This window comes from Grammomys surdaster, unplaced genomic scaffold (genome assembly GCF_004785775.1).
Source record: "Grammomys surdaster isolate TR1022 unplaced genomic scaffold, NIH_TR_1.0 99, whole genome shotgun sequence".
Classification (NCBI taxonomy): Eukaryota; Metazoa; Chordata; class Mammalia; order Rodentia; family Muridae; genus Grammomys; species Grammomys surdaster.
Genome location: NW_021604578.1, coordinates 1,362,515 through 1,389,863, shown reverse-complemented (window position 1 = coordinate 1,389,863; position 27,349 = coordinate 1,362,515). Strand labels below are relative to the sequence as shown.

The following is a 27,349-nucleotide window of genomic DNA, read 5'->3' as shown; positions in this document are numbered from 1 at the left end:
TTTTCTAGCACACCCTAAAGACATAAGTAGCTACTCTTGTTTGCTGAGTTAGTAGGTGTTAAAATAGGACTAAGTCTTTAGAAAAAGTCAGTTAATATGTTCTTACATACACTGTCACAGAAAAAGTAATCCTGAGTTAATTTCTGCTTATTTCTGTACAGCAGCAACACCTCCTACAGTTAGGATGAAGAAGGGCTCCTAAGGGTTTATCTGTTCAAAGTTTGGTCTTTAGAGCAGTGATGTTAAAGTGACATAAAACTTTTAAGAGAGAGAGAGGCAGAGCGTGTGTTAAGCCATCAAACAATGACTACCACCCCAGGCACAGTGGGCAGTGACCCTGTCATCTTAGCAACTGCAGGCTATGACCACATGGTGTGCTTTTGGCAGGCTCACAGTGGAATCTGCACTCGAACGGTGCAGCATCAGGACTCTCAGGTGAATGCGTTGGAGATCACACCAGACTGAAGCATGATTGCTGCTGCAGGTTATCAACATATCCGCATGTATGATCTCAACTCCAATAACCCCAACCCCATCATCAGTTACGATGGAGTCAATAAGAACATCGCCTCAGTGGGCTTTCACGAGGATGGCCGCTGGATGTACACAGGCGGGGAGGACTGCACAGCTCGAATCTGGGACCTCAGGTCCCGGAACCTACAGTGTCAGCGTATCTTCCAGGTGAATGCACCCATTAATTGCGTGTGCCTGCATCCCAACCAGGCAGAACTCATTGTGGGTGACCAGAGCGGTGCTATCCACATCTGGGACCTGAAGACAGACCACAATGAGCAGCTGATCCCCGAGCCTGAGTTCTCTATCACGTCTGCCCACATTGACCCGGATGCCAGCTACATGGCAGCAGTCAATAGTGCCGGAAACTGCTATGTCTGGAATCTGACAGGGGGCATTGGTGACGAGGTGACTCAGCTCATCCCGAAGACCAAGATCCCAGCCCATGTGCGCTATGCCCTGCAAAGCCACTTCAGCCCTGACTCCACCCTTCTCGCCACCTGTTCAGCTGACCAGACATGTAAAATCTGGAGGACATCCAACTTCTCCCTGATGACAGAGCTCAGCATCAAAAGTAGTAACCCTGGAGAGTCGTCCCGTGGCTGGATGTGGGGCTGTGCCTTCTCAGGGGACTCCCAGTATATCGTCACAGCTTCTTCGGACAACCTGGCCCGGCTCTGGTGTGTAGAGACTGGAGAAATCAAGAGAGAGTATGGTGGCCACCAGAAAGCTGTCGTCTGCTTGGCCTTCAATGACAGTGTGCTGAGCTAGACTCGGCCCCTTGAGGCTGCATTGGGCAATCAGGACTGCCTGGTATATTGGCTCTAAGAGGATGTACCTGTACAATGGCCTGGTCTAAGTTAGACTCTCAGGTCAGCCTCTGCATGTCAGCATGTCAGGCCAGTTGGACCTGACCAGAACACCCCTGGGCCCTCTTGGGCAACCTAGACTTCTGCCCTGGGACTCTCTCCATGCCCAGTTTGTCGTCAGAAAGTTCACTAAGCCACACTACATGTGCCTGGACTGGGAGTCTTTTCTCCCTTTAGAGAGACTAGATCTAGAGGGCTTGGACTGTTGAGAAGATCGGAGGTCGATGCCTGTATTCCAGGTACGATACCCCCACTTGCTTCAGAAAATTACCATTATGGCCAGGCAATCTGGGTTTATTTATCCTTACTGTCAGCTGCCTTCCATAGGTACTGGTGACCTGGCCAGCTTGCTGACCTGTGGGACCAAAGGCAGGGAGGGCTTGGTAGGGGTCTTAGTCTGGGAGGTAATAAAAGCAGACAGATACACACACACACACACAAACACACACACACGCACACACACACACAAAGAGAGATAGAGAGATAATAGTAGGACATGAGGTCATCAAGGATTTGAGAAGAGATTATTACACTAAGTCTGATCTCAGCTGATTCCCAGAAGAGGGGTCCTTAGAAGAAGCCTGACACCTCAAAGTTCTCTCTCTGTCTTTGTCTCATCTCACCCTTTTGTCTCCCTCCCACTCAGCTTCTACCAGCATGCCCATCCCCATGCCTGTCCCTCCCCCACCCAACTTGGATTTATCTAATGTTTTCTTTTGGTTAGACTGAGGGGAATGTATTGTGTTAAAGCATTCACCTCCTCAAATTATAATATCTGGTATCAATATTTGTTGTTTAGTAATGTTAACTTTATTTGCTTGATGTAAGATCTGCTATATTTCTCCATTGCTAAGTCAGAATTTTTCCATTTTCTGTTAAAGTGTATTCATTAGAAATGAGTCATTGGGCACAGATTACACTTAAAGAAAAGACAACAAGAACAATTAAAAACAAAAGTTTACCTCCTGGAGGGAGCCAGGGACAATCTTGAACTTCCAGCCTCCAAAATCATAGGTTCAAAATCCTTTCTTTACAAACAACCCATTCTGATACACCAGTTGAAAATACAATGGCATCCTCCAACTTCCAGTAGCATTTGTTACAATGGCTTCTAATCAGTTTGCTTTTTGTAGAACATTACTTAGCATCCTGGATTATCATAGTGCTGAATTCTTACATTACAGTGTACGCAAGTGTGATTTCTTTACTCTAGATAGGGCAAAAGCATTTGAAAGGCAACATGATAATAGTTGGAATTTTGGAACAGAATCCTGAATTCTCACTCTATCATTGTTTTTCTTTATACCTCAATAGTAAAATATAATTTTCCGAAATAGTGATCATAATCCTCTATTTGTTCTCACCTGGAGATGCTCACAGCACTTGTCAGCCAAAAACCAAAACAGTGTACTAGACATAAAGACATAGCACTGGATGACAGGGGTCAGACCCCTGCTCCTAAAAATGAACGATCTGTTTTGAAAATATTTTCCCCTTGAAAAAACCAAGCAAATCTAGTCTTTATTTAGTCTGTCAAGGGACCCAAATTATATAACATGGAAATGTTTAGCAATGTTTATTACCACACTAAGTGTCACAAAATGTATTCTATTGGATGAGTTATTTCTGCAGAGGATCTATTTTTGGAATATTTAAAGTGTTATGAAGTGCCTAAAAAAGAATATTGAAGGTATCATTTTAATCTTTCTTTATCACTTATATGTGTGCAAACTGTTCTTTTCAAATTTCTTGTTGCTACTTATCAAATATTTAAAGTGACTATCAGAAATTATAGAATTAGTTTGTCTCTAAATGTTCTGAGTGGGGGAACAGAAACAACAAAAACCATTTACTTTTATATTCCCCTTGTTATTTAGGTATTTTCTTACGCTATGATGTCCTGGTATAGGAATCAAAGCCAGTAATTAAATTAGAAAAGAGCATTGTTTCACTGAAACTTCTAGTATCCTACTTTCTAATCTTTTTCTGTATTTATGTAATCATAATAATAAAAGAAAAAAAGTCATGGATTTGGGGAAAGGGCACAGATGAGGAACTGGAAGGGTGTGTTCTGAAGGAAGTGTGTGCAGTTTCCTTAGCTGCAAAGAAGGGAACAGCAGCAAGAGCTTAATTGATTTGGGTTTCTGTCACTGCTCCTAGGATCAATCACTCTGGTGTCTGGAGAGGCTCTGATAAAAAGGTAAAGGAAGGATCTTCTTCAGCACAGATTTAAACTGAGGAGGGAAACTGTGCTTGCATCTCATAAAGACTGACATATAGTCACAGTGATGCATAGATCCATATAAGTTTAAGTTCTCTGTGTTCCTGACCTCTAAAAATAGTAATCATGTACTGTTCCCATTCTGAAGGAGTCTTCATCATTCCTGTGATTATGTATATTGAAATGAAGGTTTTCATGATAGGTTGACGATTCATATTAGACCATGTTCCAAATGAATAGGAAATGTATCATATTCAGATTTTAAACATTAACTATACAATGTCTTCCTCACGGGGTTTGGTGGCATAGAGTTATATTTCCTCCATATGAATATGAGGCAGTGGGATGGCAAATTTGAGATATGACTAGGATACAGAGCAAGTCTAGTCCATCTGGTTAATTTAGTGAGATTTGTCTCAAATCAAAATACATAGACTGTCCTGGGGATGTAGTCCAGTGGTAGTTGCTTGTCTAACACGTGCAAGGCCCTCAGATAATCTCCCAATAGTGCAAGTAATTAAAACAAATCATCATATCTTCTACTTATTATGAATAATGACTATTCTTTTAAATTCAATAATATGAAAGGAAGAACATGTTCAGGTTATATAAAATGAATAGCATTCATTTACATATTCACTGAAATTAAAAACTCTACTTATCCAGCAAAAATTCCCTGCTCTAAAAAAAGGATTCAGAAGAAATCCAAAGTTAGTCAACTTTGATTTTTACATAGCATTTTCAGAAGATCAATATACCATTACATGTAAATTGCTTCCCTCTGAGAAATGACATAAAGCAATCTATATGTCGGTCTAGCTGTTTATCTTTATTCAGTCAGATGAGAATTGAAAATAATATCACTCAAAATCACTATTTAGCATGCATCAATCCATGAAAAAAATGATTGTGTTTTGAAAGCTATTGATTCTGTGTATAAAAGCAATTTAGAAAATAAAAGACTCTCAGGTTTTTTTGCCACCACATTACAGGCATGTTACTTTAACCCCAGAGATGTGATCTTGTTCTAAAAACATTTAAGAAATAAAAATTTATTTTTAACTCTGTCAAATAACGTATCCAACATGATTGGTCACAAATGACTAAGGACAAAATATAGCATGCCCAAACTAAAAGAGACACCTCTTTAGTGGTTTTGAGATTATAATATAATTACAAAATTTCTCACTCCCGTCTCTTCTCATTCTTTTTCTTGTGTGAAACCCAGAAGAGAAAGAACCAATGTTGTCATTATTGTAACAAGACTTGTGAATTCACATAAACTCTGACACTCAAACGGGAGTTCTTTACCAGGCTTCTCTGCATCCTACAGCTCTGGCTTTCAAGGCCTGCAGACAGTTGACATTGCTAAAGCCATTTCTGGCTGTTGTTTTGATTTGTTATTGCCTAAATAGGATAGTTTTGACTTATTTGGCTTTTTTTTTTTTTTGGTACTAATCCACTATTGGTTTCTCTGACCTTAATTCCCTCAACCCTCTGACAGTTCTACCTCTCTAATCCCTCTTTTAAATCCCTTACTGGAAAAAAAAAAGATAGACTTACCTTACAACTGTTTCCCAGAACACAACCCAACCTTTAGGTTACCTAAGGAAGTCAAGCTATACACCTTTTATCACATCAAAACAAAACCAATTTCTCACCAACTTCCTTAAACCATGATATATTTCTCTCCTTCAAAAATGACAGTAGGAATGTATAACAGGTATTGAAAACATACCATTAGGAGGAAGATTTATTATTTGTAAGCTTTTGACTATATGTTGGATCCACACCCTTCCCCTCACTCCAAACATTTCTGCCTACCTCAATTGTGTAATCACCGAAAACTTTTCCTAAAATGGTGAGGAAATACAAATGTTGCATAAAAATTCAGAAGCATAAAGAATGTACCAGAAAGTATAATATATTTAGTACTGTGCATGTATACAAGAAGATAAGACAAGGAATGTGAGAATGATGAGCAAAATTTAGGAATGAGTCAAACTCTAAAATCAGATGGGAAAGGGGGGCACATTAATTAATCTCATGGTTGTGCTGTACAAGGCAGGAAGCAGCTGTCTGTGTAGCATCTACGTGAAGATGGTAGCTGAGGAGAGGCCTGTGAAGAGCTAAGGGGGGAATCAAGCTTCATTAGTTGAAGATGTGGGAAATTGTTCTATTTTCAACTGTAGATGAGTTGCACCCTGTTTACACTTGCAGGTTTCATTAGCAGGGCGAACTTCTCCTGTAATTCAAGTGTGGAGAATGACCCCTTCCTTAGGAAATGATAGATGCTTTTCATTTCTAATACAAGGTTCACTCATTTACATAATCATGTATTCTGGGAGTTAAAATTAACTTGAGATCTGTTAAATATGAAATATCCAACTCCAAGAAAGACAAATATGCTATGTCGCAGAGACCTCAAAGATCACCAAGGAACCAATTCCAAAGCAAACGTACAAGGATCTTTTATTATGAGCTGGCAAACAAGGTCTCTTAGTCTCTCACGTTCTCAGACTCTCACCTTCCCAGAGGGTCAGGGTAAAGAGCTCCGAGTCCAGGGGTGCAGGGTTTTATTCTGGTTACAGGAATTTCCATATGGGTCAGCAAGTTAATATTTTAAAAACTGCATTTCTGGTGTAATCTGCAGGAACCAAACATGAGGGCAGAACCACCTGACAAACAGGACGGTCGGGTTATCTATTCTCTGCAGGATGTCTTAGGTTATCTCTATGTACCTTCATCCAGCTATTGTAGCCTCGCTGTTGCTAAGGGGTAGAGGTGGGGGTTGTCACAGGATGTTTGCTCAGGTTGACTCTTGTGATTTTCTTCCTGGAATTGGATTTTATCCCCTGGTCTTGCACAAAATGAAGTTTCTTCAAAATCAGAGTTGGTTGGGCTTTACAGCTTGTAATTTAATGGCCGATCAAGAATGGATAAATTAACCCTAGGCTTATAGATAAAATTATTTGTGTATTTTTACAGTAAAGAATGGAATCTCCAAAGATAAAGACCTGTCATTATCTCCTCCCTTAACAGTTTAGCTGGGCATGTCAGTCACCTACTCACAGCTCAGCTCCAGGATCCCACCCCACCCCACAAACACAAGGAAGGAGAGGAACCTTGAGCTATGTTATGTAGTTAGGAGAAATAATTGTCCCCGTGAAAAGATAAAGTTTATTCCTTCCCAGAATTCCATTCTCTGGGCCTCCACAGCTTGCAGATAGCCAGTCTGCCTGCTTTTCTGAGTTGTTAAGAACTGTCTAGCTTTCTTCGTCTTCTCTCACATAAGCTTTCCCTAACACAGTGACTTTAAAGTTCTCCTCCCAACTATGTGGCTGACTTCCAATCTGGCTAAACTCTAATGGCGAAGCCTCTCCTCTTTCCCGCCCCTCCAAGGCAGATGTTGTGATTTACAACCTTCTACTGTGGAATTTTTCTTTAAATACAAGTAAAAGTGGCCAAGGACAGCATTTCTCAGCCTGTGGGACTCAACCTCTTTTTGGATCGCATATCAAATGTCTTGCATATCAGATATTTACATAATTCTTAACAGTAGCAAAATTAACAGTAGCAAAATTGCATTTATTAAGAAGCAATGACATAATCTTATCGTTGTGGGTTACCACAACATGAGGAATTTTATTAAACCGTTAGAAACGGTGAGAACCACTGCCCTAAAAATTCCCTTTGAGATTGTTCTCTCTTCTTTTCTTTTCTTTTCTTTTCTTTTCTTTTCTTTTCTTTTCTTTTCTTTTCTTTTCTTTTCATTTCTCTTTTCTTTTCTTTTCTCTTTCTTTTTCTTTTTTTTGGATATTTTCTTTATTTACACTTCAAATGTTATCTCCTTTACCGTTTGCCTTCCGCAAACCTCCTATCCCATCCTCCCTCCCCTTGCTTCTATGAAGGTGCTCCCCTACCCACCCACCCACTACTGCCTCCCCACCCTGGCATTCTGCTACACTGGGGCATCAGTCTTCACAGGATTAAAGGCCACTGATGCCAAATAAGGCCATCCTCTGCTACATATGCAGCTGGTTCCATGGGTCACTCCATGTGTACTCTTTCGTTGGTGGTTTAGTCCCTGGGAGCTTTGGAGGGTCTGGTTGGTTGATATTATTATTCTTTCTATAGCGTTCCAAACCCCTTTAGCTTCTTCAGTCCTTTCTCTTAACTCCTCCATTGGGAACCCAGTGCTCAGTCCAATTGTTCTTAAATTCCTTATTAATTCAATTAAGAAGCTCAAAGGGTAATTCTGATTTCGAAGTAAAAATATTATTCTTAAATTTATCTCATTAAAAGAGTATTTAAATGTAAATTATTGATTAATATTTTTAGATATGTTGAATAAGGAATATATCATTTTGATATTGCATGCTAGCATCTGAGGCTATTAAATATAAATCAATAATGTAACAAATAGTAATTATATAGTTTGTATATTCTAGGCTTACAATATACTCTTATTCCAGTAGAATAATTTAATATACATATGAAAGATTGATAGATAAAGGGAAAATTAGAATCTAATATAACATATAAACACTTTGGTTGTAGAATATGTCAAGACAGTTGGTATATACAAATTCACCAACAAGAAACTGCTTGTCTATACTGTAGTGACTTTAATTAACAACTTTTCTTTATATATTGCAGAGTTCATTTCAATGATTCTAGAAATTAAAAAGCTCTGTCTTTATAAAGATTAAACATTTACACATAGACATTTATATTAAACATTTATGCATCAGCATTTCTATATAATAGCCTTAAAGTAGCAATAATTAAAATTCATGGAATATGAGCAGGCTATTCTATTACTGAAACCCAAGGGGCTGAAGATAATTGTGTATAGACTTAAATTTATGCTCTGAAACTTACTTAAATGATGCTAAGGTTTTAATGACTCTGAATGCAATGTTTCAGATGAAGTTTGGATTGGGTTGTAGGAGTGATTTCAATAGTAAAGTATTTAAAGTTTCAAATAAAATAAATATTTAAATAGTTCAACAAATATGATTTCATACACAAAGGATTTACACAATGCAGTACTACTCAGCTATTTAAAACAATGACTTCATGAAATTCACAGACAAATGGATGGAACTAGAAAATATCATCCTGAGTAAGGTAACCCAGTCACAAAAGAACACATATGGTATGTACTCACTGATAAGTGGATATTAGGCAAAATCTCAGAATATCCACAATACAACTCACAGACCATATAAAGCTGAAAAAGAAGAAAAAGCAAAGTCTAGATGCTTCAGTCCTACTTAGAAGGGAGAGCAAAATAGTCATGGGAGATAGAGGATGGAAGGAAGAAGAGAGGAGGGGGAGGAGAAAAAGTAGGGAAAGGATCAAGTATGGGAGGAGACGGGGAAATGTACAGAGGGTCAGGAAATTGAACAGATGTGTGCAGCAATGGAGAATGGGGAACTGGGGGTAGCCACCAGAAAGTCTTAGATGACAGGAAAGCAAGAAGCTCCCAGGACCCCACGGGAATACATTAGCTGAAATACCTAACAAAGGGGAGAGAGAAACTGTAGAGACCATATCCATAGGTTAGGCATAGTCCCTGGTTGAGGGAAGGGGCCACCCATCCATTTTAAAAATATTAATCCAGAACTGCTCCTGTCTAAAGGAAATATGGGAACAAAGAGTGGAGCAGAGATTGAAGGAAAGGCTATCCAGAGACTGCACCACCTGGGGATCCATCCCATAGGCTGACACTATCCCAAATCCAGACACTATTACTGATGCCAAGAAGTGCTTGCTGACAGGATCCTGATATAGCTGTCTTTGGAGAGATTCTGCCAGAACCTGACCAATACAGATGCCAATGCTCACAGCCAACCATCAGACTGAGCACAGAGACCCCAATGGAGGAGTTAGGGAAAGGACTGAAGGAGCTGAAGGTGTTTGCAATCCCATAGGAAGAACAAGAATATCAACTAACCAGTTCTCCCCCCCCCCACTGAGTTCTCAGGGACTAAACCACCAATCAAAGAATACACATGGAGGGACCCATGGCTCCAGCTGCATATGCAGCAGAGGATTGCCTTATCTGGTATCAGTAGGAGGGGAGGCCCTTGATCCAATGAAGGCTTGATGTCCGAGAGTAGGGAAATGCTAGGGTGGTGAGGTGGGACTGGGTAGGTGAGAACCCTCATAGAAGGAGGGGGAGGGGCAATGAGATAGGGGATTTATGGAGGGGAAACTGGGAAAGGGGATAACATCTGAAATGTAAATAAATAAAATAACCAATAAAAAATATGTTTATATACTAATTTCAAAGAAATGTTTCTCCTCTCTGTGTTAGTCATTCTGCTTGATAACTGCTTAAGTTGTGCTTCCATGTTCTACACTGTTCGAAGTACCTACCAGTACTAACCCATTTAATGATATAAATTTTATTGAATTCTTGTTAGAATTATTCTATAATTACTTCTTTATGGTTTATGATTGAAAAAAGTAATAAAACAAGTGTTCCTCCCAAAACCTTATATCAAGTGTGATTTCAGCTGTAAAGCACTTTGTACAATGTCCCTTGCTCTAATATCATTCATTTAACTGCCTTCATAGACTAGAGATTCCTATGGGGAGAATTGAATTTGATAAAGTCCAATGGCGTAAGGAAAGTCTTAATTCTGACTAGTATTTTCAACTGTTTGTACCTCTGTGCTTTTTCAACCATTGTGTGTGTTGGTGGACTGTGAGTTCTAAATTCCCTATGGCATTCGCTATGTATGACAACCACAAAACTACCCAGCTGATATTAAGTTTCAATAATAGCATCTACACAATCCTAAATAATTAGTCCTCTAGAGAAAATGTTGTTCAGTAATAAGAGATATTAGCAGCCTTGGAGATCTAGAGCTTTCCCTCATAATCGGATTTTGATTAGGCTCCTGTTTCCTTGGTAACACTAGATAGAAAAGTGTCAGTTTTGCCCTTCCTTAGAATTTAAAATACCACATGAAAAGATGGAGACATTGGGGTTTTGTTGTGTCCCAGTAAGGCAGAGCTTTCCTCTCTCTAGTCAAAAGAATGAACTAGAAGGGCTGCTTCTGGCTTTGAGTAGAAACTTAGTATTTTTATTTGCCCCAAAGAGAATGGTGAATGTTATTGTCCTTTTCTTTAAGACTTTATCCAGCCACCTGCCAGTCACTTGTCTAGCGGACCCCCTCAGGAAGACTGATTCACCTGAAGACTTGATAAGGAGATTGGAAGAATAATTGTTTCCTTAGTGCAATAAAATACTTAAACATTGCAGACACCTCCCTCTCAGTTGCTTGGCAATCCTTATTGCTAAGCTGACCCACTTTTTAGAGTCTTAACTTAAAAAAAACATAACTTTTTTATTATTATTTTTGGGGGAGGAGTTACTGGTCAAAATCCTAAGAATACATTCCCTATCACCCTGGGCTTTCTCTTTTTCTGACAACGCCCACTTTTCAAAGTTGCCTGCTGACCTCCATGCTTACTTTAAAATCCATGACTGTCTCCTCTTATCCATCTCTCCTCCTAGAAGCTGTCAAGATTTTTAAGTTATCTGCCATGATGGTTTAAATGAGGCTGGTTCTCACTGGTACATGTGTTTGAATATTTGGTCTCCCATTGATTGAATTGTTTAGAAAAAAAATTGAGAATCCTGGCTGTGATGGAGGAAGTGTGTCACTCGGTCAGGCTTTGGTGTAACTTTCCCAGTGTTTTTTTCTCTCTGCAATCTTCCTTTCATATCAAGATGTGAGCTCTCAACTGTTCCTGCTACTATGCCTTTGCTCTGTCATCATGGACTCTGACAGTCATAAAATGTAAATCCACTTACATACTTTCTTCTATATATTGTCTTGTTCATAGCATTTTGTCAAAACAATTGAAAAGTAGCTATGACAGAAACTGGTACCAGAAGTGGGGTAGTTGTATCATGTTAGGCAGAATTATGACATGTTTATTGGTTTCATCTTGAATTTAAGCAGGGCTTAAGGAAATAAGATTTTGTGTTGAATTTAAAAGGTGTAGATTTGTGATGGCTAATCTTGGTTGTCAACTTGACTCCATCTGGATGCAAATAAAACTAAAGCAGCTGGGCACTCCTTTGGAGAACTGACTTGACTGAATCATTTGAGGTAAGAAGACCCATTCTAAATCTGGGTAGCGCATTCTGGTGGCATTCTACTCAAAAAGGCATAGAAGAAGGAAGGTTTTGCTTTCATTTTCACTGAAAGTTTATTTATCCTGCTACCTAGGCATTGATACAGAAAATGTGGTTCATTTACACAATGAAATACTACTCAACTATTAAGAACAAGGACATCATGAATTTTGCAGACAAATGGGTAGAACTAGAAAATATCCTGACTGAGGTAACTCAGACCTAACAGGACTTGCATGGTATGTACTCAGTAATAAGTGGACATTAGCTTTTAAAAAAAGTACAGAATAGCAAGGATACAATCCACATATCTCAAAAAGGTTAACAAGCTGGAGGGCCCAAGTGAGGATACCTCAATCCCATTTGGGAGAGAGAAGAAAGCAATCGCAGGAGGAGGAGGGAGGGAGGGGCCGAGGAGGGAAAGGGGACAGGGAGGGGAAGAGGGGAACATGATCTGGTATTGGGTCAGGGGAACAGGACTGAAGCCCTGAAGGCCGGCATAAAGAATAGAAACAGGAAACCTCAGAAGGTACCAGGTGGGAGAACACTCCAGAATGTATCAGAGAGCTGGGAGGTAAGAGACTCTCAGGACTCAAAGGGAGGGACCTTAGATGAAATGCCATACAGTGGGGAGAGGGAACCTGTAGAGCCCACCTCCAGCAGAAAGACAGGGCATCAAATGAGGGATGGGGTTGCCATCCCACAGTAAAAAACTCTGACCATAATTGTTTCTGTCTGAAAGAACTACAGGGTCAAAAATGGAGAAGAACCTGAGGAAAAGGAGGTCCAGCAGCAATCCCAAATTGGAATCCAGCTCAAGGGGAGGCCCCAAGACCTGAGACTATTGCTAAGGCTATGGAGTGCTCACAAAAAGGGGCCTAACATGACTGCCCTCCAAAAGACCCAACAAGCAGCTGAAAGAGTCAGATGCAGATATTTACACCCAATCAGTGGACAGAAGCTGCTGACCCCTGTGGTTACATAAGGGAAAAGCTTGAAGAAGCTGAGGAGGAGGGTGAACCTGTAGGAGGACCAGAAGTCTCAGTTAACCTGGACCGCTGAGATCTCTCAGACACTGGACCACCAATCAGGCAGCATACACAGCTGATATGAGGCCCCCAACACATATACAGCAGAGGACTGCCGGGATTCAGTCAGAGAAGATGGACCTAACCCTCAGGAGATTGGAGTCCCCAGGGAATTGAGAGGTCTGGTGGGGTGGGGATTGGGGGGATGGAAACATCCTCTTAGAGACAGGGGTTGGAGGGAGGAAGTATGGGATGTGGAAAAGTCAGAGGGTGGATTGGAAGGGGGATAAAATCTGGACCATAAAAATGATTAAATAAAATTTAAAAACCAAAGAAAATACCATGAATGGAATGTCTCATAAACAAACAAACAAACAAACAAACAAAAAGAAGCTGCATTTTTGGGATCACAGCACAGACTGAAGACCAGGGAAGACATATAGACTTGTGAGTAGACAGCTATTGTTGAACTAGCCAGACCATAGCCTGTACATCACTCTTGTAAATTGCATACAAACACACACACACACACACACACACACACACACACACACATTAGTATATGAATATATATATTATATATATATATATATAACATATATTTGAATATGTTCTATTAGCTCAGATTCTATAGAGAACAGTGTTTAATACACTTGCATTACTGTCTTTTTCAAACTCTAATAAAATTGTTATTGAGCCTCCAAAGTACACTTTTTTATTGAAAATGCATTTTTCATACAATAGATTCTAAGCACAGTATCTTCTCCCCTCATCTTTCCCCAGGTCCTCCCCACCTTCACCCCTACCCAACTCCATGTTTTTTTTCACTCTCTCTTTACAATAACAAAATAACAAAATAAATCACTAGAAAGTAAACAAACAAAACCATGTACAGTACCTCTCTCTTATTCTTTAATAATGTTTTATATTGATATAAGGAGAATTTTGGTTGTTTTCAAACCTTCATTACCCTTTGACCAACTACCTTTCCCACAGAAGCCCTTCTTTTTCACAAGTATGTCTCCTACTTTTATGTCTGTTTCTGTCTCTGTCCCACTCTGTCTCTCTATCTCTCTGCTTCTGCCTCTCCTCCCCTCATACCCACCAACCATGTATCTGTGTGAGTGTGTAACAGTTAAGATATGTTTGCTTGCATGGGTACAGATAGAGTATAGCCACCTGTGGCCACGGATCAACTGAGTTCACCTGAAAGAGGGTCTGGAAATGAAAGGAGGACAGAAGGGCAAGAAGAGATGAAGCCAAGACAAGGTATTCTGATCAAGGCTCAAAGTTTAATGTTCACCTCTCAATTTTAAGGGGAAGCCCCACCCCCCGCCACTGAACCCCTTCTTGCTTCACCCAGGGTGGGTAAATGGAACCCATCCTTAGTCACAGCAGAGGTGTCTCAAGGCAAGCTCAGAAGGCAGTCTATTCTTCTAAGTTCCTGTAGCAGGCTGTACATGCAGCCAAAGTGGGTAACACCAGCTGGGTCCTATTATTTCTGGTCTATTGTGGTAAACAGGGTCTTTCAGGCCTTCTCAAGGCTGGGGGAAGGGCATAATAGGGGATTATTTACTTTAGCATGGGTAATGTATCATTGACTGCACCACTGAATACAATGTCACCCCTCTCTCTCACTAACCATTTATTGTCAATAGTCACTCAGTGACTAATGAAATGTTGAGAGACTCAATCTTGTATAAATCTTATTCAGGAAACCACATTGCTGTGAATTCATGAGTACAACAGCCATGTCATGTCCAGAAGATATCATTTTACAACACTTGTCTTCAACCTCTGGCTTTTACATTCTTTCCAAGCTCCTTTTCTTGAATATTCTCAGAAATTGCCCAGGTATCAATGTACTCTATAGCCTCCACCACTCAACAACTATTTATTTTGATTATTTATACTAGTTATTAATTTCTTCATTGATGAATGATGGCACAGCATTAATCTATGGGTATAACCATGAGTATGAATATGCTTTACTATAACCTGGTCAAGAGTCTGTAATTGGGAAAGTCATATGGTCAGGGGCTGAGGTTATGTTCTACTATTATTGTTATTATAAGGAGTCTTGGTTTTATAACAGCATTTTTTTCATTGAATTTATGGTCTCACTGGGAAATTTAAAACTATCTCATTTTAAGATACTTAATTATATCTGTGAAGACCCTTTTGCCAAATATTTTCACACTGACAGTTAATGAGGGTTATTATAGGAATACATTATTTGAGAATGTGATGCTACTCAACCCACTCCCACTGTATTCCCAGCACCTGCAGTAACTCACAGCATTATTCAAAGTGCTCTATAAATATTTGGAGGAAATACGAGTATTTTGAAACTGATGGTCAAGATTCAGCTGGTTTTTTCTATTAATATCTAGCTAGAAAATAATTTAGATTTAGCAAACTTTAAGACTCTATTACAACTGTTCAATACTATTGTAACTTAGAGAACAGACAGAAATTAAAAATTAAATTAAGAATCATAACAATATTTCAATCAAACATTTTTCATAATCCTGGATTTGGAGTCTACATCATATGTCTCAAAATATTCTTTATTTGATGTGTTTCAATCAAGAAAAGTTGTAAGAGGTTGTCTTCATTCTGTACAAAGCAAAGCAAGCAGCAGACAAGGTTTGACCTATTGATGTTCACCCTGAGGAGCACCAGTGTGGGCCATCATTGTTTAATGTGTTAGCAGAAAATTGAGGTCACCTTCACAGGTCCTCATGTTTCTAATAATGATAGAGCATTTTCAGAAAACACATACAATGACTTAAATTCTACTTGAGAGTAACAGAGCAATAAATGGCAAGATAAATAAAACATGCGTATGATACATGAGAAGATGCCATAGTCGTTTAGCAATAAGAGAAAAAGAAAAGCACCATGATTCAGAACAACAACAACAAGTTCTCACCTAGAGTGGTTGATACCTTGAGAATGTGACATTTGAACAACTGAGTGAAAAAGTCTACATGAAGGAACTGGCCAATATAAAAACTTAACAATGAAAGCACGTGTGCAACAATGATTAGTCCCGTGCTTCTGTGATGAAATTGTGAGGATATTGATATTTAGAGATGTGATATCCTAGAAAAAGAAAAGGAATATAAGTCAGAGGCCTTCATTTGAGTTAAACTGAAGAGTGTTGCAAGATTTTGAAGAAATGACATAAAGAACTTGAACAGAGCTCAGTAACATTTGAGCTATGTTAACATGAAACTGTATTTGGGTAAAACTGGTGCTGAGGACGATCTATCCATATCATTTCACTAGAATGTTATGCTGCTTAATTGTTAATTTAGCTCAAGTCTAGATAAACTTAGAAAGAAGAAGTTTCAACTGAAGAATGACCTCCATTATGGTGGTCTATGGGCAACGTCTTGGGGGATTTTCTTGATTGCTATTGGTGTAGGAGGACCCAGCATACTGAGTGATACCTTGCCGGCAGAACAAGTCAGTAAGCAGTGTTCCTCCATGACTTCTGCTTCAGTGGCTTGTCATGAGTCTTGTCTTGCATCTTGGATAACAACTATAACCTGTTAGCTAAAAATAAACTGCTTCCTCCCTTAGTTACTCTTGCTCATGGAACTTATCAGAGAAAAGACAATAAAGTGTAACAAATAGTAATGAAAATGGCTAGACGATGATAGTGGCTAGTAGTAGTAGTTGAGTGAGAATTATGTTTGAAAGGTTTTGAAGTAGGTTGGATATGAGATGAGAGGCAAAGAGACATGCCTCTAATTTTTAATATAGATCTGCTGTTTTCATACAGAAGCAGGGACTATATGGCCAGGAATAACAGCACCAAACAGGGGCTAGCATTCCCTCATTGATCACTAATTGGGAAACACCTTACAGCTGGATTTCATGCATGTATTTCCTTAAATGAGGCTTCTTCCTCTCTGATGATTCCAGCTGTGTCAAGGTCCACAAGTCTAGCTGTATCCAGGAAACCTGACAGTATATTATCCATATGTTTCGCATTCGGGAAACAGTAATATATACACATATAAAATCTCAAAATATCATCAATTTTATTTGGTAACTAACTCTATGAGACTAGTAAAGATACATGGATTTGTACCCTACAATGCTGGAAAACTGAGATAGGAGTACACTCTTATGATAAGGGATCATGAAAACCAGCCAGTAAGACAGAAGACAAACTTAGAGAGTGAGACACTCTGAAGATTCCTGGAGAAGCTGTCTGAAGTACATTGGACTGACCACTTCTACCAAGTACATCTGATAAGTCAGGTAATGTAAAGATTGAAAACTGGATAAGATTTGTCAGCATGGACATGAATGTAAACAAAAGAAGAGTGGTGAAGTGGCAATGACAAAATGCATTTACAAAGAATACAGAATTTATAGGCATTGAGAAGAGAACGTTTCACAAAGAATTATCATAAAAATATAGAGCAGAGGATAAAGTATAGAGCTGAATAAAAAATAGTCAGAGGAACATCTTATGACTGGACAGTTTAGTTTTGGTTGTTTAAAAAAGATAAGAAATAAGGATTTTCACATTTGAGAGATTAACTAATATTGGAAATAAAATAACAACACAGGAAGAAAAGACAATTAGAATTATTTAATTAGTAGGAATGAGCCACACTCCTTGTGAGATTTTTCTCCCTTCCATGTTGCCATGTCTGTTGACGTTGTCCTTATGGAGGTCTTGTTTAGTCAGCTGTGTGTTAAGATTTTATGGGTGTAGTTTTCCCGCTATCTCTAAAAGAAATCTCAAAATTACAATTTCACAGCAGCCATCCTTTGACTTTTACAATCTTCCTGTCCCCATTTTGAAATGTGCCATGGGTGAAGGCATTGTGTTGTAGATGGGTCTTGGGGCTGGGCACCAGATATTATTTGCTCTTTGCTTGTTGATGTGTTATGGTAATTGTCTCTGTCTGCTGCAAAGAGAAGTATTCATATGCTTAGGAATCGTATCTATCTGCCTAGCTATGTATCTACCAGTCATCAACCCATCTAGCTAGCTAAAAACAAATGAGGCCAGGAGCCATGAATTTGGGAAGAAATAATAGAGTATATGAGAGCAGCTGGAGGGAGTAACGAGAAATGGGAAATGATTTAACTCTATTTTAACTTCTAAAAATAAAAATCAATATTCTAAAAATAAAAATCAAAATTAAAAATAAGCAACAACACTTAAAAAGAAGGCTGAGGTGGGGGAATTGACAAAGAATCAGAAACTATACGTTGTTTGTTTGTTTGTTTGTTTGTTTTCAGGACAGACTTTCTCTGTGTAGCCCTGGCTGTCCTGGAACTCACTCTGTAGACCAGGCTGGCCTCGAACTCAGAAATCCACGTGCCTTTGACTCCCAAGTGCTGGGATTAAAGGCATTGGCCACCACTGCTCGACAGAAACTATACTCTTTAATAAAACTATTATTAACAGAAAAAAGGAACTAGAGCTGTTGTTAGGTGAAATTATCCAGGGTTACAGTGACAAGCACAGCTTATTTTCTATTATTTGTTAAATATTAAAAAAAAGAAAAATGCAAGAGAAAATGAAAGAGAAACTATAATGGATGCAGAAGAGGAAGGAGGTAATGAAATGGGATATACAAAAGTGAATATGGTACAAGTACATTATATTCCTAATGGAAATGTCACCGTGAAACTCCTTTGCAGAATTAGTAGATGTGGATAAATGGATGCCAGTGATGAACAATGAAAGTAAATAAAAGTCAAAAACAAATGAGAATGTTAAGACCCAAATATGATCATAGCAGTGATACAAAATGAGTGACGTGCTTTGATGTATGACATTCAAAGTTACTGATACTTGCCTAGGAAGGGAGATCAGTAAGGAATAAGCTGTCCCAGAAATTAAACACAGCACTAAAATTACATTAGAACCTATTTAAAATGATTTTTATTAAACTGTTTATATTGAAATATATTTTGTCAAGTAAGATTGCTTTGAACAAAAATATTTTATGAAGCTTTCCTTTCTTGCTGATAATTTTGCTTTACCTTTTTAATTCATCCTTTTAATTTTCACACATTACTATAATAATGTATTGGTTTTAATTTAATAAATCACCTATTTTTTTCACAGTACCCTTTGGTAGATATAAAAAGAATGGGAGCTTTAGAATCCAACTAATTTCTTACTCATTATCCATTGTCATCTGCAGAGCATGGATTCTCCCACATCAATAGGTATCTGTTCCTTCCCATCATGTCAGTGACTTTGCTGAGTTGAGATTTGCCCACCTCAGAGTCTGTGCAAGTTCATTATCTTTGTCGTCTGTTATGTAAATCTAAGATCACGTTCAATCTCAATAATGAAGACTTTGAGATGTGCTCACCTGGTCTTAGCAGCTGAGAATGTTAGATGAAGTCCTGTAGGACCATCCTTAGTTATGTTGGTATTTCCATTGTTTTTACAAATGGATATTTTATGAAATAGTATGTATTTAATTTATAGGTCTGTAAGATGTGAAGAAATAAAACATAAATACCAAAAGTCAAAGTCTGCCAGGGTACACAGAGTTCCTGAGCCCCATGAATATCTCTCCTTCAACAATTCAATATTATTAATGTTCCACCCATAGTCAGTTACATTATGCTTTTAGTCACCAAATATCTGTACTGGCATCCAAATGTTATGGTCATATTGCTTGGGGTTTTTTTTGTTCTGTTTTTTTGTTTATTTCTTTGTTTGTATTTTTTGGTGTTGCTTTTTGGCAATGGGTGGAACAGACAATGTTAGACAGTTTGGTTTGCTGTCACCCCTACTGCAAGAGTGATAAGGTTATATTTGAAGAGTGCATCATCAAAACTTCCTGATATGTGAGGAGTAATATATTTTACCTGATAAAAATTCTGTTGCAAAGCTTTAAATAAATCAGAAACTGTTCTAAGTGCCATCATTAATGCATGGCAGAGAGTGGTGAGCAATAAAATATGACTACTTAGGCATTTTATTTGATTTTTGTTTTGTCCAAACCCACAAAAAATTCAAGTACAAAACTTTTTACAAAGTAGTTATTTATAACATTTTACATTAAGATTACATGTATACATTCTGTGTTTCGGGTGAATCTGAATCCTCTTTTACATTATCTTTTTATGATTGATCACAAAATAATCAGCTGGCATTACGAATTTTCGGTCCTGATAAACATAATTCTAAGTATCGGTTAAATTTCAGATTATGTGTTTTCTTTACAATGAACTTGAATAATTTAAAAATATTTTCTGATCGATTAATTACAGTTTAACAGTTAATTTTCTCATCAAGTTATAATTTTAATCAAACTTTTATAAAAAGTTACAGTCTGCAAAATTAAAGTAAGTTTAATTATTTGGAATATATAAAAATGAAGTTATGGCTCTTGGGGTGATAATGCTACCCTTAGGATACATAAAAAAAAACTAACAAAAATCTCACTAACACATCTGAGAAACCTCTGTCAAGTTGTTGGTGAAGGGAATTATAAGAACCACAACACAATATGGAATGTTGCTTTTGCCATTGGTGACCTCCAAGAAGTTAAAGGTAAACCCATATTCCTGAAAAAAAAAAAAAAAAACATGTGCTTTAGATACAAACATTGGAGAAATTGAGCTGTATATGACCGGAAAGCTTCTCCATGAGAAACAGCTTCTATAATGATAGGTGACAGTAGGCATATTGTCAAAGAAAGGACACAATCAATAGTCCTCCTATGCTGGCTAGTTTCATGTCAACTTGACAAAACCTAGAGTCATTTTGGAAGAGGGTAACTCATTTGAGAAAGTGCATGGGCCAGATTGTTGTGCATTTTATTGACTGATAAGGGAGAACTCGCTTCACTATGAGCAGGATTGGTGGTTCTGGGTACAATAAAAAAAATTTTAAATAAATGAAAAATAAAAAGCTGAGAAAACCATGAAGATCAAGACAGTAAATAGCACACCCTCATGGCCTCTACTTTAGTTCTTGCCTCCAGGTTCCTGCCTTGAGTTCTTACCCTGACTTCTATCAGGAATGGAATGTCATACGGAACTGTAACCTAAAATAAACTGTTTCCTCCCCAAGTTGTTTTTGATGATGATCTTTTTTTTTTTTTCAAAAATCACAGTAATAGAAACCTAATCTAAAATAAATACAAGTCTGTAGTACCTATGGACTACATCAATGGCCAGCATGTCAAAATATCACTACAGACAGAATAGTGCCATTGACATCTTGGTGGCCAACAGCTGTCTAGTTGGACATAAGCCTATTCAATAGAAGGGAATTCATGTCTTGTGTGGGAAATCTAGAACACTACTGATGGCCACTGGGACCACAGAACTTAGAGAAGAACCCACTAATACCACTTTCCTAAATCTGTATAATTTCTGATCACATTCTATACAGTTATCCTTTTATACACAGATAAGTGTAGCTATCATCCCTCATCAAAGAACTTTCTTTTTGCTTCTCACAGACATGGTTAAAGAAAACTACATCTAGGAAAATTGCAGTGAGCAAATGACTGTGTGGTGACCAACCACAATTAATGCATTGACAACATAGCTCCTATACCTTAGGCTCAGGGGATATTCTGGAAGAGGAGAAGGAAAGATTCTAAGAGCCTGAGAAATAGGATTCTTGTGCTGTGAGATTTTTATTATGAGATTTTTTTCAAGAAATAAACACAATTTTTAGATATAAACAAAGCTGCATTAAACATCAGTATATTATTGGTTCTTTTACTTTAACAAAAATGAAGTTCAAAGAAAACATTGACGAACTATAGAAAAAAGATAGTGTTATAAGAAAACACATTGTACAATTATTATGTGCTAATACTATCAGTGGAACCAGGCATTTGCTCCATTTTAATATTATGCAATGTTTCAAAAAGACCTCAGTAATTCACATCTGAATCACATATCCAAGTAGTATTCAGATTTACAGTCTTCTGTGACATCTTGATGAGATGGGTGTTGATGACGTAGATACTGATGGTAAGATGATGGACAGGAATGGGGGCTTCTTGGTTTATTTTCATACTAAAAAGATGCTGAGAAGTGTTGTAGAGTTAGGCTGAAGATGAGAGAGCACAAAATAAAAGATAATCGCTACTAAGGGGTTGCATAGTCAAAATATGGTAAAACCATATCATGGATGGGACAGTGGAGAATGCTTGCGATGGACTCACACTACAGAAGATGAGTAAGTCATAAAAGGGGACAAAAGTTTCGAAATAGAGAGCTTGAGATGTCATCAAGTAGTCTTTTATGGGGGTAAGATCAGAATACGTGTTTACTCTAATGTTACAGTACATGCTCATCAAGAGCAATAATAGAAAACCTTGTTGGATTACAGGTTCTAGTAACCTGAACATAAAGTAAACTGAGCAGTGGGGCAACATTTAATATAATATATTATGGAAAAAACTGTAACGCTGAAGAAAACAGATGATGATTTCCAATCCCATTATCCTAGTGTACATTCTGTTAAGTTTCTCATGGTTGCATCATAAGGAATGATCTTTAGGTAAAACAATCAAGGGCCCCATTAAGTTAAAATTTATGAATCTGTCTACAGAAACAAACACTTAAAAACATTGCCGCCAGCTCATTAAAATAATGAAGGGCAATTTAGTTTGCATGAAAGAATGCCTGGTTGCTTTGCAGTTTCTCTTTACATTGCTGCCCTTGTGGAGATGTCCTTTCCTTCCTTCCAGGCTATTTGGGCTGGTTCTTCTGTTCAAAATGCACATTGCATAACTAATTCCATAATGATATTCTGTGCCCTTTATGGTCCTTTCTGCATAGGTAATCAGGGTTTTATGTGTAGATGGTATAATTCAACAGATAGCATATTCATTTCTGCACTATGAAATCTGTCTAGAGGTGTGATTATCTACCAATATTTTATTCTTCTTCAGTCACAGAATATTTGATGATACATAAAAATCAACGTGAATAAGCCATCAAAGAAGCATGAGCATTTAACTACCACATTATTTTTATTTTGTTAATTCTAGAGGAGGCATTTCATGGTTTCGTCTAAGAAAACTACCTGGCATTACTTCTGACCTGAAGACAGAGGTTGCTCTATCTCTTAAAGTGTATACATCTTGAATATATTTATTCATGTCAGTATTTAATCTTTATTTAGTGAGTGTGTTTTGGTGAGCTGTCTTTTGAATGTTTTTACAACTGGACCATTCAAACTACTTCAACATTTTCAAACACATTTCACTATTCACTTTTACAGAGTCTCAGGCAAAAATTTCATCCATAACTTGTGTTAAAAATATCTGTGTATAAAAAGAGATATACTGACATGCAAAGTATTCTCAGCATGCATGGTGGAAACACCATAATTTGTTTAATTTTGAAAAGCCTATAGAAAAAAATAAATGCTTCACAAAACTACAGCTTAAAGAGCTTCAGTCAAAGTTCATATTTAAAACCCTAAAACAGCTTGTCCTCAATATTCATCTCTATGAATATATTCATAAAGAAGAAGATATTTGGGTGTGATACTGTCAATCTTGAAGTTCTGTGTGTGAAGAACAACCATTCATAGTTGTTCTTCATAATGAAAAAAGTTTGTTTTAATCAGAAAGCAAAGGTAAAAGATATATATATATATATATATATATATATATATATATATAAATATATATTTTAGGATTTTAAATAAAACTGTATTTAAAATATCTTGACAGAAAAAAACAGAAAAATATCTTCGTTTTGAAGAGAAAACCAATTTTTTTTAATTTTTTATTGGATGTTTTATTTACATTTCATATGTTGTCCCCTTACCCCATCCCCCACCCACCCAGGAACCCCCTATCCCCTCACCCCTCCTCCTTCTTCTCTGTGGATGTAACCTCTATCTACCCCCCCCACTCCCATCTCCCCACCCTCAAAATTCCCACCCCCTGGGGCGTCCAGCCTTCATGAGGTCAAGGTTCTCTTCTTCTACCTATGCCCAGCAGGGCCCTCCACTCTTACATATTCAGCTGAAGCCCTGAATCCCTCCCTAAGTGCTCCCAGGCTGGTGGGTTAGACCCTGGGAGCTCTGGTTGGTTGGTATTGTTGCTCTCCTCATGGGGCCCAATAAGGAAATTACATGCTAAAATTATGGGGAAAACACCAGATTGCTTGTGACAGAAAGTACTGGTCTTTCAAGTGTATTTCTAGGATGGCAAGTGAAACATTGTCTATTCACACTTTATACAAGATATTGAGCTCCTTCATATTGTGAAATTGTAATTTAATAACTTTTAAAAGACATCACCTATCCCTAACTTGGTCATATCTACTAGTGTTCCTCCAGATACCTAGTTACCAGTGGTGTTTCAGTTATTAGTACAAACTTATAAGGCAGTGTTTCTCAACCTCTTGAACACTGTGACATTTAATATAGTTCCTCATATTTTTTTTAATGCAGTCGAGTTTCCCGCATTTGGGGAAATCGCAGGGGTCAGCACCTCCGGAGTGGAATAGATAAGCCTCGCCCTAGCAAAACCACCTTCGTGATCATGGTATCTCCCCTGCCAGGTAAGTGTATAGTTCCTCATGTTATAGACCACCCAACCTTAAAATTACTTTCATTGTTACTTCATAACTGTAATTTTGATACTGTTATGAATCGTAATATAAGAATTTGTATTTTGCAATGGTCTTAGGCAACCCCTAAAATGGTCATGTGTTAGGAGCCGCGTTCGTCATTGCAACATGGCGCCGGTTTCCTGCTTCCTGGTTCTTCTTGAGAGCCTTGCTTGAATGTGCGCCTGCGCAAGGCGCGAAAACCAGTATGCTAATTGGCGATGTCGTAAGAGCCAATGAGTGTGTGGCACGTCTCCTAGGGCTCTATATAAGCCACAGGTTTTTCGGGTTTGGCGTCCCTCGCTTCACTGCTATCTAGAGAGCTGTACAATAAATTGCTGTCAGAAGAATCCAGAGTGTGGCGTTCTCCTTATCGGCGAGGCTGCGCGCTGCAGTCATGACCCACAGGTTAAGAACCACTGTGATAAGGACAAGACATTTGAAAAATAATAGAAATATATTAGTGTATGTGACTGTAAAAGTTACTAAGAATATGTGTTTAACAAGCTACTCCAGTAAGACATTTGTATGTGAATGGTTTTGCTTGAGTCATCAGTTACTTATCCCACAGAGGATTACTGGCAGTTGCCTAGTGAACATTACTAGGTCCATGTCTCTTCCTCTAATTTGTCCCCTAGTTTTCTATTATTGTAAGTTGAAGTAAAAATCCACAGAAGATCAAGGACATATGATTCCATTGCACACATCTAGGGTGAAAATGAACATGCCATGTATCCAGTGTCATTATCTTTGCTTTGCTACAGTTACAAAAATGAAGATTATACATTTATTTAAGAAGGATTTTGTGAGGATAATAATGGAATATAGTAAGATTAAAAGTCATTAGTTAGGGATGAAGTCATGTCAGTACAAAGCATCCATTTTACAATATCCACTATGAAATTTATTTCTTACTATACTGAAAGAGAATTCATTCATCCACACATATACATGCTTTAGCAACAAAGCTAACGACTTAAGTAAAAAGTAGAGAAAATTAATTATGGAGTATACCATTTAATATATAAATACTCAAGGATGATTATCCTAGAAAATATAATGAAATATTCATGCACTTGCAACTAGAATCCTCCTGAGCAGAGAAATGTAATTACAAAGCATGAGAGTTGTGGTGCACTGGTAACTCAGACAACAAAGTAACATATGTGCTGTGATTTTCCATCCTGGGTAGTATTGTTGCTCCTGAGTTGCTTTTTTAGTTGGCAGTGAGTTAAGTGAATGAAACAAGTAGATTGCTTTTATTCCACAGCACTCTGACCTACAGTTAGTGTCATAGACCGTAGCAGCTACATTCCAAGATCACCAGACAGAGCCTACTACAGAGAACGGTAGCTAACATTTATGTGCATTTTACTCTATTTTCTACATGTGACTTAAGATACAAAACCATTTTAGTATGATCGATTTTTGGATGTTAAACATTACTCGAGATTTTCTCTATCTGCCAAAGCTACCCAACTGAAATGTCTGGTGGTAAAACATGACAGAACTTATTCAATAAACATGTGAAGAATTCTGCTTTACATTAACACACAAAATAAATAATAGCTTCACAATTATAAGATATAAAGCAATATATTGCCAACTAAGAAATTAACTAGTTAGAAACCAGGTGTGGTGCCACGTGACTTCTATACCAGCATACAGAAGGAGAGCCAGGCAGCTCACTATTAATTTGATACTAGTCTGGTATACAGAGTGAACTCCAGACCACAAAAAGAATCATAGTGAGACTCTACCTCAAAATACAGCAATTACAAAAATAGAAAAGGAAGGAGGAAGAGGGAGAGAGGAGAAGAGAGGAGAAGAGAGGAGAAGAGAGGAGAAGAGAGGAGAAAGAGGAGAAGAGAACAAGACAAAAATTTTTTTAAAAGAAACAGGTAGGATGAAGGAAGGAAGGAAAAAAAATAAGTTAACTAGTTAGAGTTGTATATTCCTTTTTCTTTTTCTGTGGATTTGAAGGGCGCCGACTATGTCACATGGGCTGCCTTTCATTGGTGATCTGTTTGCTTCAGTCTTTAGAGTGCAAGCCCAATGACTGTTCATCACTCTACCCTACACAAACTATTCACTTTATATTTTTGTTTTGTTGTTTATGGTGGTGTTTTGCTTTGCTTTCCATGAGAAAGAGTTTATCTATGTGGCTCTAGGTGTCCTGGATCTCATTTTGTAGACTAGGATGGCCTCGAGCTTAGAGATCTGCCTGCCTTTGTCTCCCAAGCGCTGGGATTAGAGATGTTTTCTTTATATTTGGGTTACTAATTGCTGTGATGAAACACAGTGACTTAAACAACTTGAGGGAGGCTTTATTTCACTCACAATTTCATATACCCGTTCATTATCAAAAGTGGGGAGGGCAGGAATTCAAATAAGGTAGGAGTCTGAAGGCAGGAACAAACACAATAGCCAGGAAGAGGTGCCATTTATTGGCTTGATCCCCATTGCTTGCACAGCCTGCTTTCTTATAGAACCCAGTACCCCTAGCCCAAGGATGGCACCATGCACAATGAACTGAGCCCTTCCCCATCAATCACTGATTAAGAAAGTGTCCTATAGGCATGTCTGCAGCCTGCTTTCTATGAAGGCATTTTCTTAACTGAAGTTCTCTCCTTTCAGATGTCTTCAGCTGGTGTCAAGTGAAATAAAATAGCCAGGAAAGGCATGCAGCATCATGCCCAACTAAATAATTCACTTTCAATAATTGGACTACACAAAAATAAATGAGGAAACAGGAGAGTTGAAGGGTCATGTGGCAGCTGGATTAAACATGCACGCATTAAACACTGCAATCAACAACAGTTGGATATGTATTTATTTTCAAGTGTTCATAGACAAAGGAAGTTTGATAAAATTTAATACCATTAACGCCATATGAAATATGGCAGCTAAACACAGTGGAGTAAAATTGGAAACCATTTCAAGCAGAAAATCTGAAAAATTA

The 27,349-nt window shown here is 38.0% G+C and overlaps 2 pseudogenes; one reads left to right on the top strand and one right to left on the bottom strand.

The window, feature by feature from the left end:
* Nucleotides 1-290: 290 nt before the first annotated feature.
* On the top strand, nucleotides 291-1,284 carry LOC114634637 (annotated as a pseudogene).
* A 22,935-nt stretch (nucleotides 1,285-24,219) lies between these two features.
* LOC114636256 lies at nucleotides 24,220-24,347 on the bottom strand (annotated as a pseudogene).
* Between the last annotated feature and the right edge of the window lie 3,002 nt (nucleotides 24,348-27,349).